The sequence below is a fragment of the Sceloporus undulatus genome, chromosome 2 (genome assembly GCF_019175285.1).
Source record: "Sceloporus undulatus isolate JIND9_A2432 ecotype Alabama chromosome 2, SceUnd_v1.1, whole genome shotgun sequence".
Taxonomy (NCBI): Eukaryota; Metazoa; Chordata; class Lepidosauria; order Squamata; family Phrynosomatidae; genus Sceloporus; species Sceloporus undulatus.
In genome coordinates this window covers 238,413,099-238,429,241 of record NC_056523.1, presented here as the reverse complement: position 1 = coordinate 238,429,241, position 16,143 = coordinate 238,413,099, and the positions used below count along the sequence as shown (strand labels likewise).

General features: G+C 39.9%; 1 protein-coding gene across 50 annotated transcripts in view; it reads right to left on the bottom strand.

Annotated features, from left to right (window-relative positions):
• PTPRD (protein tyrosine phosphatase receptor type D) overlaps positions 1-16,143 on the bottom strand; it is a 1,118,901-nt gene that overhangs the window by 451,565 nt on the left and 651,193 nt on the right. The window contains exon 1 of one of the 50 annotated variants that reach the window (XM_042455421.1): positions 4,151-4,398. The exons of the other annotated variants lie outside the window; for them this stretch is intronic. The gene's annotated coding sequence lies outside the window, so the exon portion shown is untranslated. Of the gene's footprint in view, positions 1-4,150; positions 4,399-16,143 lie in introns of those variants that run through there. 50 annotated transcript variants of the gene reach the window in all.

Here is a 16,143-nt window from a genome sequence, read left to right as displayed (position 1 = left end):
AGCTATTTTTTAAATGGATTTTACAATAGCTTTCCTTTACTCAAAAAAATATGCGATGACTGATCATTTTATACGAGATGCCAGTATACAGCCAGAGCTGAGTGACATTATCAGGGAGACAATACATTTGTGGTAAAACATCTTCCACTAAAGTGTGAGCTGTGAGTAGAGACGGAACCTGTATAAATGAGCTGCAGCTCAAACAAGTGTACCTTGTTGGAAAGGAATTCACAGGCAAGGCACTCTCAAGCAATCTTCTTCTACATCATCAGATTTCCTCAGATGTGCTCTCAACTCTCAATTTAATAGATCAGAGAGAAAAAATATTTCCTTCCACTTGGCCTATACTGATTGTATATGAAGATCACTTGCTTCCACACATTCCTAAGGAGCTTCCTGTCAAATCTAACCCAAATAAATTAAGAAACCTCTCTCTATATAAAATGCTGGGGTCATTTCCAATTTTAAAGTAATGTTTTGCCAGCAGCATAATTAATAAGACGATAAAGAAGTCTGACAGAGAAAGTACAATCCTGTTTCTGGTGGTATTTTAACTGTCACTAAATCAACCCCTATAAATTACTGTTTCTTGCTACTTAGGAAACAACAATTAAAAAAAATCTTCAAAGGTCTTTGTGTACTAGTCAAGTAATTATAACCCTTGTCATCAGCATTTAAGTAAGATTAGTCCTCAAATATTCTGAACTGCAAAGATGTTGCTGTCTGCTTTTTGCATTTGGAAAGATGCACTTCCTTTTAATAGATCATAACATGTTTGCATAAAATAAAATATGGATCTGAGGAAATGTTTTTAGAGAGTAGGAATGTTAGAAACACAGACACATCACTGCACTATTTTTTCAAATATATCCATTTCTAGTCATCATTTCTGATGCAGAAGAAAGATTCCCAAGGCAACTGATCACACAAACCGCATTAATAATTTGAAAACGTATTACGGAATAAATCCACACATATAGAGTACACTGGAGTTACACTTTTAATGAATCACCCGACAATCTTCTGATTTATCTTTTGTAAATCCTGTCAAAAAGTATGAGTAGTCTGTCGATAAATCATGTTCAAACTGGCAGGAATTAGGTATGTGAATGCATTGAATGCTTCCCAGTACAAATGGTCTCCCTTACCAGTTTGAAAAACTGATAATCATTGAAGGAATGCTTGACCTTATTGTTTAGCATCTGTCAAGAATGTAATGGATAGTCCATTTTAAATTGGTACAAATGTTCAAAAATGGTGTACTTTCAGCCCTGATCCTATAAATACTGTCCACACCCCAGAAGCAACTTTGGCATTTCTGCACTTGCAATAGTAGTTTAAATATACCATCAATCTACATGCAGCCTTTCTGTGGGGTAATCCTCATCTACTTATTTTTTTTTAACCCTACACAGGTATAACTGCCAGTGCCAATCTAACTGTGAATTACAGCTTGTCTCCCACACTCTATTTTGGTCTTTCTTTCTTTCTTTCTTTTGTAACTGGCTGATAATATTTAGACTAAAGATGAACAAAAATCCAGACTTCAATTTGCTCAAGATGATGCTCTTTCAAACAGAATCATTCTTTTACTCCAAAGGAAAGCAAGGACAATCTCAAAGTCCCACACAAGATTTCCCAATGGGAAACACTGTAAAATTATTATTCACTCCAAGAATATTAACCTAACCAATTCATAACAAATCCTCGGTAAACCTGCATGGAATTGGATATCAGCACAAAAATGTCCTCCTAGCAAAAGCATGAGTATTTGGTACAATGGTATTTGCTGCGTAAGAGCAGTTTATACAGGCCCCTAGTGGTTTAGTACTCACAGTAACAGACAGAAGCGTGATCCCTACTTTTCAGCTTCTGAAGTTCTACTACTAACACCATTCAAGTATGCAAATTGTGGGTGGCCTTTTCTGAAAATGGTGATGACAACTATAAGCTCAGAGCTATTATCAAAGCTGCATAGAGAATAAAATCATGACATTCTCTCTCTATATATGTATACACACAGAGACATGCACCCCCCTTGTCCTATCACCATCTTGGCAAGTATAACAGCCACAATAAAATGTGTAACTCATGCCACTGTTTATTAGTCATTAAAGCGTAATAGATTGGACAAATAAAAGGTAATTCTGAAACAAAATTGCCCGAAATTAAAAATCTCAGTGCTATGTCTTTGTGTTATAGTTATTTCTAAGAGGGATTCCTGGCAAAGCACATGCAGCCACAAACATTTCCAAGTACCATCTTAAAAACAAGAGTCTACTCCTCAGTAGAAGAGCTCTGTGTTTAAAGAGGAAGTACACAAACCATATATCATTCTGAATTTAAAGTAGCTATAAATATATTCTTTCATACCTCCACAAGTGATGGTAGACTATTAGAAAGCATATCCAATTACATCTGTCTCCCTTTCCTTCTCTCTGCAAAAACTACAGGATCTAGATCTGAAACGTACCTTGTAGGGAACACAGCTGATATTTAAAACAATTTAGTAGGGCAGAATTTGACAGCTGAATTTAGGGGACTGCCCAGACTATCAATTTCATGTTTGAAATAGCAGTATGCTAGATCTCATGGGAGTTAATTTAAGAAAGCGGTGATGAAACAATAAGCAGCTTTCTTTAACAGTAGCTACATGGGATCAATTATTTTGGGAGCGGACTTTTACTTGATTTCTTTTCTAAGGTTTATTGTCTTAAAGCTGTATTCATTTCCCCAAAAGCAAAAAAAGATTCTGAATGCCACATCTTTAAGTTCCATTTGAGTCTGAGAGGACCAAACAACACAAGCCTTTTAGCAGACTTCAAAAACAAACACTTTCTGTCCCTTAACATTTCCATAACAAAATGCTAAGGTAAAGGGGGGGATGCCCTTGTTTAAAACCAAAACCATAGTTGTGTCCCTACAGACAACTTAGCAAAAGCGGTCGACAAAAAGGTCACTATCACAATTTCCTATGATATTTACAAAACAGGAGCTCGCAAGGATCAAGGAAAACCACTGAAACCATGAAGGCAAAAATAATTCCAACACAAAACCAATGCTTGACCCATGCTGAAAGATTGCACTCCCTCACAAGAGATACTGAGGGGAAATAAAATCTTGGCACACACCGTTCGAGCGAAAACTCTCCTCAAAAACACATCAAAAATGTATTTTTATAAAGCTCGAAGAAAGTTAGTGATAAATGCACTTTCTGAAGGGATTGTAAAATATACACGACGATCTCGGAGGCATGAATGATGGTGACATTGTACTGCTCCAAAGTAACCTGTGGAGAAACAGAGCACCAGCAGAACCCAACAGTGAGCAAAAAAAGAAAGGCTTTGCAGTGATCATGACTTATGTGAATGGGGGGGGGGGGGGTTAAAATCAAACCCAGATCAAATGTGAAGCAGCAGCCTGGAAATCACAGAAAGCTGAATGAAAAGAGCCGCCTTCTGAGAAGCAAAGCACCCATCAAACAAGTTTGCCACCAATACACCAAAGTGTGCCTGCGAATCCTACAAATCTGTTACCAGAAGTCCTTTTCTTGACTCTGCTATAAAGAATGATGATGATAATGATGGTGGTGAATAACTCCCCTTTTCCCATATGGTTTCCTTCTGGGCTTTACTTGGGGGATATTGAGACATAGCTACAGACAGAGAGTCCCCCAACAGTCTGCATGGTGGCTCTTCTTCCCCAAGACGCCTCTCCTTTTTCCCCTCCCAATGTGATGATGGATGGTGATGATGATTGTGATCATGATGATGATCATGATCACTATCCCTGACACAGACACAAACTCAGCCATGGACCACAGGGCATGGCAAGCATCTTGCTCCACAGAGAGGACATACATGGAGCCCAGAGACCCCGCGGGCACTGTCCAAGGGCCATGCCAGCCCATTGGGGCTCCCTTACTCCAAACCTCACAACCCCCCCCCCCCGAGTTCCCATCATCCTGCAAAGGGATCAGACCCGAGGGCTACTTTGGGGAGGGGAGGAAGAGAAGGACCAACACACATGGCTGTCTGTAACACATACATACATACATACATACATGCAGGCAGACAGGAAAGAAAGAAAGAAAGAAAGAAAGAAAGAAAGAAAGAAATGGGTCATCAGCATCCTCAGCATCCTCCTTTACCTGGTCATGCTGGCAGCCCCCTCAAGCCCATCAAAGGGGCAATTCTCCTCCTCCTCCTCTTCTTCTTCTTCCTCTTCTTCTTCCTCCTCCTCCTCCTCCTCTTCCTGATGTTATTATTGCCGTGTCCTCCTCCTCCTCCTCCTCCTCTTCTCCTTCTCCTATTTCTTCTCCTCCTTCTCCTCCTGCCCCGTTTAATCCAAAGCCGAGCGACGGCTCCCAGCAGCCGGATCCCCCAGGACTGCCACCACCATCACCCCCAGACCCACCCCCAGCGACCCCCAGGAGCCAAGGGCAGCCTCTCTTTCTGTCTGTCTCTCCAAAGAGGTCAAGTGGGCAGCCTCCTTGGGAGAAAGAAAGAGCCTGCCTGCCTGCCGGTGCTCCTTCTCCTCCTGCGCTCTCGCCTCCTGGCTCCTGCTCCTCTTGCTGCTCTGGCAGCCTCTGCCTCTGCCTCGGCTCTTCCCTCCCTCCCTCCCTCCCTCCTTCCCTCTCCTCTCCCTCCTCCCTTGGATGGAGGGATGGAGGGATCGCCTCTTCCTCCTCCTCCTCTTGCTCCCCCCCAACACCCTCCTTTGCCCCTTCCTTGGGCAACGCAAGGGGCAGAGGAGGGCGAAAGGGCAGCCCCCACAAAAGAGCAAACCCTTGGGCTGCTCTGTCGGAAAGGAAGGAAGAAGACCCCCCTCTGTCTATGGGTAGACTGTCTAAAAGTCACACGGGTGTCTGTGTGTGTGTGTATGTATGTGTATAAGTCATATCTGCATTTGTGCATAAATGTGTGTGTGTGTGTGTGTGTGTATAAAAGTCATGTGCCTTTGTGCATGTGTGTGTATAAGTCATATCTGCATTTGTGCATAAATGTGTGTATAAAAGTTGCATGTGCATGTGTATAAGTCATATGTGCATTTGTGAGTGTGTGTGAGTGTGTGTATATATATATATGTCATGTGCATTTGTATGCATATATATATATATATATATATATATAAGTTCTATGTCTCTCTCTGTGTGTGTGTGTGTGTGTGTGTATATACATATAAAGTTGTCTGTGTGTGTGTGCTGTACAGGGTGATTAAAAAAGAATGATGCAAATCCAAATAAGAACAGCTTTACTTTTGCACAATTCTTTTTTTATATATACACATACATCTATGTAAGTTTTATACACACACACACACACACATGTACAGGGTGACTGTATATATATATATGTGTGTGTGTGTGTGTATAAGTAAAAAGTCACATATATGTATGTGTATACATTAAAAAGTCACATATATGTGTGTACAGTATATAAAAGTCATACATGTATGCATATGTGTGTGTGTATAATGCTTTATTTATATAGTGCAGTAGATTTACATCTTTACATTTATATATATCATATGTGTGTATATATATGTATCTCTGTGTGTGTCATATATGTGTACAAGTCACATGTTTGTCTGTGTATACATACCTGTGTATGTGACTTTTATATATGCACAGGTACGCATATATACATATATACATATACATATATACATACATATAGGGTAACTGTTTACGCGTGTGTGTGTGTGTATGTATGTATGTATAAGTCATAAATATTTTTGCATATATATGTCATATATGTATGTATATTGGTATAAATAAGAGTCGTGTGTATGTGTGTGTCATATATGTACAGCAGTTGCATGTTTGTGTATGTATACATACATGTGCATATATGTCATAAGTATGTGTGTATATATATATATATATATATGTCACATATATGTGTGTATATCTATCTCTCTTTGTGTATATAAGTCATATGTGTGTGTGTGTTTGTGCATATGTCACCAATATGGATGTGTGTATATATTATATAAGTGAGTGTGTGTGTCATATATATGTATGTGTAGATGTATAGATATATATATCATGTATGTGTGTGTACAAAAACCACATATGTTTGTGTGTGTGTGTGTCTATATATAAAGGTCACCACATACATATGTGTGTGTGTGTATGTATATAAGTCAGCACTATGGATGTGCATGTGTGTATAAAAGTCATATACATATGGATGTGTGTATGTATGTCGTGTGTGTGTGTATGGACACACATACACACACTTATGTGACATTTATATACCCACACATAAGATCTGAAGGCACACAACTACATCTATAAAAGTCAGATATATGTAGGCACCGTATGTGCTTGTCTTTTTGTGTGTGCAACACAAAAGCTTTCCGAAGGGCAAGTTGGAGAGGCTTTGGATGTGTGTGTGTGTGTGGGGGGGGGAGAAATGCAAACAACAACCAGGCCCTTGGGGGCGGAGGGAGAGCAGCCCCTTCTTGCAGAAGGGGGGGAAAGAGAAGGTCTCCCCTGGGGAAGAGGCGAAGGCTGAGGGAGAAACCAGCAGGGATGCTCTTCCCCCTGCTTCCTCTTTCTCCCTCCTCTGTTTAGATTTCTTTTCTTTTAGTAATGTGTTCTTATTGGGGGTTGTTGTCAAACCCTTTTCTCCTGTCTGGGTTTGGGAAGAAGGGCTCGGGTGAAGCTTGTGTGTGTGTGTGTGTAGTGTGGTGTGTGTGGGGATGGTGACGTCACTCCTTGCTAGCCAGCTGTACCAGCCCAGAAAGGACCTCCCTCTTTTCTTCTCCTCCTCCCGCCTTTTTTTGGGGGGGGGGTCTTCTGTTCTGTTTCTCTCTCCCTCAACACACACAAACACATTACAGTGCATGCTTTCAAGAGGGTGTCCCAGTGTTTCCCCTCAGAGAAGCCACACTTTTCACACACACAAAGACAGCCAGGACGGTTCTCTCTATACGACACTCCAATGCCTTTGCAAAAAGGAAAAGGAAAAGCTTTGAATTATTATTACAGCTTGCTTTCTCCCCCCCTTTTAAGTCCCTTCAGACTTAAAGAAAAAAACAAATGTTAAGAGGGGGAAAAAAAGGGGGGTGCATTTCTTTTTCTTTCTTTTTTTTTCCTTCCAATTCAAATATCATTTTGGGTGGAGTTCTCATTCGTTTTATCTCTGGAAAAGGGGATGAAGATATCGGGTGTGTTCGAAAAAGTAAAAAGAAAAAGAAAAGAAAGAGGGAAGGCCAGCTTCTTATTGCAGCTGAGGCACCCCCTCAGTTCCTCTCCAAAACTCTCAGTTATCCAATCCAAAGAAATGTCATACTTCCAGGGAATTTGCTCTGTTTGTCATCTTTATTTACACAACACAAGTTGTGTGTGCAGCGCCATCTATTTTGAGCGCACGCCATCCAAACAAGGGGGCTTGTGGTGGATAATTTAAAGGAAATAACAGTCATTTGCTATTAATTGCCACTTTCTACAGAGAGACGGGTGCCCAAAGTTTCAGTTTTTCTCCAAAGAAATGGTTACAAAAGCATTCAAACTGTATATAAAAAGGGGAGGAGGTTCCTATCAGTAGAACTATAAATGCAAGAAAGGAAGAGCGAAAGAGAGATCATCACTACTATCACCTCAGGCCTTGCAAATTCCTCAGACCATTATAGGATCCTACCCAAAATAGATACACAGCATTGTTCCCTAAGGTCAAAGTCCAACTGTTCTGTAAATTTAGTTTTCCGGCAGTAACACCTGTGGAGTTTCACTGCTTCTTGCTCCACTAATGACCCATTTCTGTAGACTATTTGTCCACAGAATGAATTGGGCAGATCCACTCACAGCCCTGGGCAAATTTATGCACACATGGTAAAACATGCCAATGCCTGCCTTCTTCCCACGGCCCTGACATGAGCTGGCAGAACAAACAAACTGGGAAGAAGAACCCCTCTCTCGTACAGGAGTTTATCATACAAAGGAGATCGGGAGTTTATCCTATGAATATCCCAGAAAAATCACGTAATTATGCGTTACGATTTCACACAACCTTGCAGAAAACCCGCCATTAAAGTGGTCACAAAGAAGTATTGATGCATGTCTTTTTTCTTTTAGGATTTCAGAGACTATGCATTTCCAGTATTTCATTTGCACAATTGCGTGTGATAATCATTTGCACAATTATTCGCCACTTCTGCTTCATTTGCAGGATGCTTTAAATGCACTTTAATCTCTCTTTAATGCCAAAATCAGCCCCAGTGTGATAAACTCCAGAAAGAGAACAAGCTGCCTTCCTTGGGTTGTAGCCGCACACCCACAAAGGAACCACACGTTTGCCTGTGCACTTGTTTTTCCCTTTCATTCTCAGAAGCTGAGCTGCTTGCACCAGGTGTGGGACCAGCCTCCAGCATTTCTCATGTCTTCCACTTCTCAGTACTTCCAAGGCATTCAAGCACAATTTGACTATCTTCAAGCCCATACAGAATGTAATAAAGACAGCGGTGGTGTGTTTTAATCCATATGTGTTTCTATCTGTTTTAAATTTTGTAACATATCTGAAATCATACTCCCTGGGAAATGTAGGGCAACAACAACAGAGAGTTCGCCTGATGTGTTCAACTGGAGTTGAAGGCTTTCATGGCTGGCATCCATAGTTTTTTGTGGGTTTTTCGGACTATGTGGCCATATTCTATAAGAGTTTATTCCTGACGTTTGGCGAAACATCAGAAATAAACTCTTATAGAACATGGCCACATAGCCCAAAAAACCCACAAAAAACTATGTTCAACTGGAGTTTTGAACCATCAATGATTTAGACATCCTCTGGGAGCAGAAAACAACTGTGCTTCTTGTAGAGATAGGTATTCTGGGAGCAATTACAAATGGAGAGAATGAACAGTCATAGACAAGATCACAATAGTAGAGTTATAAAAACTGACACTACTTGGGTCATGCCAAATTATCTGTCAATACCTCAGTGAATCCTAGATACTCGGATAGAATCCAAATCAACGATGGTTCAAAACTCCACTTGGTAATACCTGGCAGGCTGTGAAACCGATGATGATGATGATGATGATGATGATGATGATGATGATGATGATGCCAGTAACACAAAGTGCACTGCATCACAAGTGCATTGTGTCACATGTTATCAATATATTAAGGATATAACCATCTTAACCATTTCCATGCTCAACAATGTTCAGCATCTCTGTGCTCACTATAGATTCCTTACCACCACAATCCACACACTGAGCAAAATATGGACAGAGGGCCTCCCATTCATGGTTTCCGTGTGCAGATATCCCCATCCACTTGCATTGATATATAATACAACAATTACGTAATAGAAATAAACTTTAGTGAAGAACTTGGAAGGTGGCATCCTACCTCTGCCTGAATGGCAGTGGGACAGCATCTAAACATGTCCACGAGAGGGAAAGAAAAATGGAGGCACAAAGCAAATCTATCAGACTGCCGTGTATTATTTTCCGTTTATCTTGCTTATTCAGCTTCAAACAATATTGTGTAACCTGTATTCAGTAATATATCATACCAAGCTGTGCTTACTTCTTGACTGAACAAATGGAGCATTGGAAAAGTATTTTGTTTTGCTAGGGTGTCCGGTGCCAATGTTCATTTGTCTTTGAACATGTTTCTAAAGTTTTGTAACAGTTCAACAGTAAATTCATGATGTCAGGAAAAGATATATGGTTGTGATTAAAAACTGACATAATTTCATACTATAGAAAATGGGTGGAAATTATCCAGCCCTCTGGTCCATGTACTGCAACTGCCAGCAGCCCCAGCAAGCATAGAAAAAGGTGAGGATCACTGGGAGTAGCACTCAAACAACACCTGGGGGGCTAACAGTTCAAGTTCAAGTTCCTAACAGACCATTTTGATCACAAGGTCCTCAACATTTTGAATTTGGGTTGTCTAATTCATTAGAAAAGCTGCATAAATTTAAACTCTGGTTTTGGTTGGCTAGCAGGTTTGTCTTGCTTTTGAACTTGAGTCAACATTGTTTTTTTTGTTTATGCAAATGCATACATAAACTATGACACATCTTGGTGCAGAATGTGCACGTTTCTAGAAAACAATCAACATTTGGAAAAATGTCTCCAGATGTGGGAAGCCCTGGAGTTACGGCCTAACTTTTTCCCCTCCCACTGTGCTGAGAGGTTTTAAAGCGTTGGTTCATTGGATGGTTGGTTATCCAGCCTTTTCTCTAATGAACCAAAAATGACACATGTAGCTCTTTTCCTGCACATTTTATCTATGAAGCAATTTTATAAAGTAGCTTGGTATGAAAGACACAAAGAAGGCATCTGCACTGCAGAAATAATGCAGCTTCATGCCTACACAATGGTGGCAATCCTGGTATAGCAATTGCCCGCAAAGTGAACCACAGAAGTTAAACATACCCCTATTTGAAATTAAACATATATCCTCTAAATCAATTCATGTCTCATATATAGACAACAATACACTCACATGCATTTCTTCAGGGATAACCATAGTTGCAATAAAAACAACAAAGAGTCTGGTGGCACCTCAAAGAATCACAAGTTTTATTTGGCATCATCTTTTGTGGACAGCAGCTCATTTTCATGAGATGAAATAACCTTCTGTCTACCATGTGCTATATGCTAAATGAAACTTCTGGATCTTTAAGGTGCTTCTAGGTTCTCTGTTGTTGTTTACACATTATATAACAAAAACATGATTGCTACCCTTTTAAATTAGTTCCTCAGGAGTTTGAATATTACTGTTTTGTATGATCATTCATTATTTGAAAAAAAATGTATTTACAGCTTTCAGTGTACATCCAGTTCATAGCATATGCTCTATTGCAATCTAATAAACCTTGGTCCGACTTCATCAGTCTCAAATCTCTGTGGATTTTTATCGTGTGATTAATTACTAGCTTCCTGAAGTCTTTTTTCCTCTCTTCAATTCCTTTAATACAAAGAGCCAAGATAAAAATAGCAACCATGGCAAAAAATAATAAAAAAGTAAATGTACTCTGAATCTCTTTCTTCTTCAGACATCTTTTCCTTTAAGTACCAAAGGTTTATCACTTGAAAGATTTATAAGAATTATGCAAGTTTAAAAGATAAAGATAAATCATTGAATGAGCCCCTAGAGATACCAAATTAGCACTTAAAACATATGCATATCCAAGGTATTTGCAGAGTTTATTATTTTTGTTTACCAGCAATGGGTGTACTTATTAGCCTAGTAAATTTTAGTATTCACTAGGAGTAGTGAGAATGCCTTGTGGATTACAAATGAGAATTCTAAAAGCGTAAATTAAGCAACTGGGGTCTGTTTCTCCTAGTCATTTAAAAATCCAAGGCTTAATATATGTGTTAATGGGGCTTTATGACTAATTGCCTGTTAGAATTTAGCTGACAGCTCATCATATTGTAAGTGTAAATAATGGGATGCAGGAATATCACAATGCATGCAATCTATAAAGATAGTGATAGCAGGTAGCCCAGAATTTTATTTTGATCTGGCATAGCTCCAGTACCTAAAACTTGCACTGCTTACAGTACACATTGATCACTAAATGCAAAACAGGTAATTGGTGGAGTTGTTTTTTAGACTGGCCCCAACAACACATCATGACTGTGTTCAGGTGCACTGTTAGCCACAAACCAAGTATCTCCAACATTTTGGGACAGGTTAACCCTTCCACCATGGGATCACTGAATTCAGATATCTCCATTGAAGCTCCAATCTCTATGGACCATCAGAAATTTTTGGAGAATCCTCTCAAACATCCTTGGGGAAAGAGAGACCACAGAAGTGAAGGCACAAGCAGAAATCCCATCATGCATATTGGGTTTTGGCCTTTAAAATATAATGACATCAATTACATTTTGCAAAGACCGGAAAGTTCCCTAGCGCCCTCTTCCATTTATCTCTTCATGTCTTTTCACTCCCACACTCTTCCCTTTCCCCTTCCTATTATTATTATTTTCTCTCTGAGTCTTCCCTCCCTCCTTACACTCACTCCTTGCACCACCACTTCCTCCTCAGTCTCTTCTGTAGCCCCACTTTTTTCTTTTCTCCTCCACTTCCTAATTGGCTCCTATGTCAAGGTGCATTTCGTTCTCACTTTCTATTTCTGAGTTATGGCAATCCTAAGGCAAACTTATCAGGGGGTTTTCTTGGCATAATTTGTTCAGAGAGAAGTTTGCCTTTCCCTCCCTCTGGGGCTGAGAGAGTGTGATTTGCTCAAGGTCACCAAATGGATTTCCATGGCCAAGTATGGACTCAAACCCTGGTCTCCCAGAGTCATCCAAACCTCAACACCACACTGGTTCTCCCCATTCCTCAGTCTATTTCAGTCTCCTTTCCCATTCCTGTCAGCACTTTGTCCCCCATTCCTATTTCAGTTTTCTGTAACATCACTTTAGCCAAGCCAATGAACAGAGAGGGAGTTCAGAGTATCAAATCCATCGCTTCTCTGATGTTTTCATTTTATATAAGCTGTAGATGAGTTCCTGGCTAAATCTGCTTGAGCTTTACATTCGAGTAACCTGATAAGACAAAGAAACACTGCTAGTGTGCCATACAATACTATTGTATGTACTCTAAAAAAGTGTGTTATGAATATTGAATGTTTATGTGTGCATGTGAATATGGTCCCCTTGCAAGTCTTTTGGTTTTTTAAAAAAAATGTGATCTTGAAAATCTTAGTGTTCTTAATCATTACTGGCAAAGGGATGTTTAATGAGACTATAAGTTTAATGTTAACAGTGTGCATAGGTTGTAAAGTGCAGACAAATCACAATTAATTTCAGACTGCTGCACATTCACTTCACTGCCCTCCAATGAGTTCTAAACTATGTCTTTTTAAACATGTATTTTAAAGTTCAGTTCTATGGTGGGCTCTGGACAACAGGAGTGCCAATGAATTAAAACAAGGTTAGGAAACCAGCAGCCCTTCAGATCCCAAAATTACAAAAGCAGTATGTCAACCACACATACATCAGTCAACCTGAGGAAAGTTTCCTGTTACATTCCCACTCCTCTCAGTCTTGCAGCTTCATGTTGAACTTGGTGTGTGTGTATCTCAGGGGAAAGGAGTGATCTTTCCCAGCCAAGTAGTAGACTGGTTGATAATAAGGCTTCAGTGAGATTTTTTAAAAATTAAAAATATTAAAAAAAGAAGCATTGGGGAGGATATAGTAGAGAATGTGGAAACATCCTGAAAACAGGGAGAGGTTTAGGGAGTGGACATATCTATTTGAATGCTTACAGTACATGCAGTGACCAAATATAATTGCTTTTGCTTTTTTAAAAATGAACTCATCTCTTGGGTAAGAACAACATAGTTCTGAAAAGGAGGGAAAGTAGGCCAAAATATAGTGTGACTAGTAAAATGTCAGTGGGATTTTCTTTCTTTCTCTACTTCCTTCAGACACATTTGCTCCATTTGAAAGAGCCCTCAGTTTCTCAGTTGGGAGTTTTGTTTTTGAATAACTGAAGCAAATTTTCCAAGTTCTCTTAACACAGAAACAATGAATGTAAACTGCAGCAGATGTCTTTGCAGTTCATAGCTAAAGTGCATTCCAGTTCTATATGAGAAATTCACATTCTCGACTGCCGGAACAAACTATTCAAACTACTGGCAAGCTAACTTCTCAGAGCTAGGAGGCTGTGATTATTCCCTGGATGAATAAATCTTTCTGTTATCACCAGAGCTTGGAGGTAACATATACCAAAGTACCTGGTAACATGTTACAGTGGAAGGAACAAGGTGCAGCTAATGAAGACATTCCCCTCCATAAGAATTCTGCCCTCCAATTACTATAAATTTTCTTTCAATGCCCAAATTTCTAGCACTGCAAAGAAATGAAATATTGGAAATGGTTGACATCGAGAACTCTTACGTTTGTTGTGTTTTTATCCCCCCAAGTAACTTTTTAAGTCTGTTTTCTCTGGTTGCCTAAACTATAAATGCTCATTTAAAGTCTTAGGTTTCTGAAATGCTAGAAATTTGTTAACTGATGGTAACTTTCGTTGTGAAGGGCAGAATGTTTATTTGGAAGGCAATACCCTCATCGCCCTCCATGTCTATAGCTCTACCTCTGGGATCGATCTGGAACCAAGGAAAGTTAGAAAGTAATATAACTGTGTCACCTTTGCAGGGTGTACCGAGTGACATTTTAAGTTACTTTTTTAAAATTGTTCTAGAAAACATTTTCTGAGAAAGGGAAATAATGTGAAAATAACCTGAACAGAAAGCTGGCAAAACCCACTCCTTTTCACTTTCAGGAAATTCCGAAAGGAGTGTTTTTAGTTGGCTTTCCGTTCAGGTTATCTTAGCGTTATTTCTCTTTCTGCCAATGCATCTGAAAAACAACCCAAATTTTGGATGTTTAGTGTATTTTAAAATCCTGTTTCTGCACAGGATTTGCCTCCATGTGATAAACTCCTTATAGAGTAAAGCATCTACATGTTCTGAGATTTCTTTTAGAAATGTAAGGAAGGGACTTGAGCAGTCTGACACTGCTTTAACTGCTGTGGTTCCATCCTGTAGGATCCTGAGATTTGTAATTTGTTGTGGCACCAGAGCTCTCTGACAGAGAAGCCAAAATACCCGACAAAACTAAAAAGAAACCCAGAAATCCATAGCATTAAGCCATGTCAGATAAAGCAATGTCAAACTGCTTTAATTCTGCAGTGCAGATGCAGCCTTAATGAAACACTGATAGAAGCTAATTCCATAGGTTTAAGCAATCACTGAACTGGTCCTTTCTCTTCTGCTCACCAATCCCCTGGCATCACTGCCTCCACTGAAGCTGTCAGAGCATAGACACCCCATTTTCCAATAACTTTGGCAGTCATCCCCCTCACTCTGCCATAGGAAGCAGTTTGCTACATATTGGTCTCAGGGCTGCCCCTGTTTTTCCAACATGCGTCCTGTGATCTGGAAATTAGGGAGCCCACTATCAATTCAACATGGAAAAAGTGGCTGTGTGGAATGAAACTCCATTTAAGCAAACATTTTAAACAAGGTCCTTAAAATGTAAAGCATTATATCCACAAAGTTCAGCCAAAGGCAGCCCTGTCAAGGAAAGGGCCCAGAAAAATCTCTGAGAAGGGAGGGGAGTGTGTTTTAATGATGAAAGGCTGCAATCGCCACTTTCTCCTGCTTGTTGCAATCCGGCAGTTGATTGATGTGAGTCAAAGAAAGGAAGAGGAAGCAACATGAGCATTCCTCCATAAACCTGGCTGAAGCTCTCATCTCTGCATCTTCTAACACCATCCTTCCTCTACGGCAAGCCAATTATTTTTTTAAAGGCAGACCCATTCCTCCCCCCACTCTGCTGGCTCAGTTTGAAAGCAGAGGTGGAAAGATGGAATGAAAAACTATCAGTACCCTCCCACCCCACCCCACAATTGCAAAAACCATGGTCAGCAATACAGTGTTGAAACAGATTTATCACAACTATAGAAGCAAAATAAGAAGCCCAATGATTTTTAAAATGTATGCATACCTTGTGCTTATTATTCATTTCTGCAATACATCTCCCTCTGTATTTTATTGTGGTTGATTTTTTCCACTGAGTTAGTTTGTGCCAGAACTAATTCAGTAAGGTGGTACCACTGATGATGCATTTCATTAATCTTATATACATGTATACATCTTTCACATATATTATGTATTATATACACATTAGCTTATTTTACATTAATACAGGGTACAGTGGTGGCTAGTGGCCTTCATGTGAGTGTGTTGGTGGATCCATTACGGCTTTAACTTTGAACTTTAATGGACCTGTCCAAGGCACTGAACACTATCCCAAAAGTAGATTCAGCATCTTGAACAGTTTTTGTAAAATCTAGATTACAAAACCTGTTCAAGATGCTGGATCTATTTTAAAATCTGGATTAAACTCCATAGTAGATTCTCCATCCCACTGATCCCACTTTTTTATTATTGTCTTTAGGTTCTGGATAGGATTGGATTATCATGTAGTGAGGAATGAGGACCATATTGGGTGTCATCTGAGCAGAGGAGTAACACCTGGTTGGGCCCTCCCTCCCTCCCTCCCTCCCTCCCTCCCTCTGTGTGTGTGTGAGTGATGCTGCCACTGCTAACCCCTTCTGTGCTGCCCTGGCTCTCTCAGGTGAGAGAGACAAGGCAG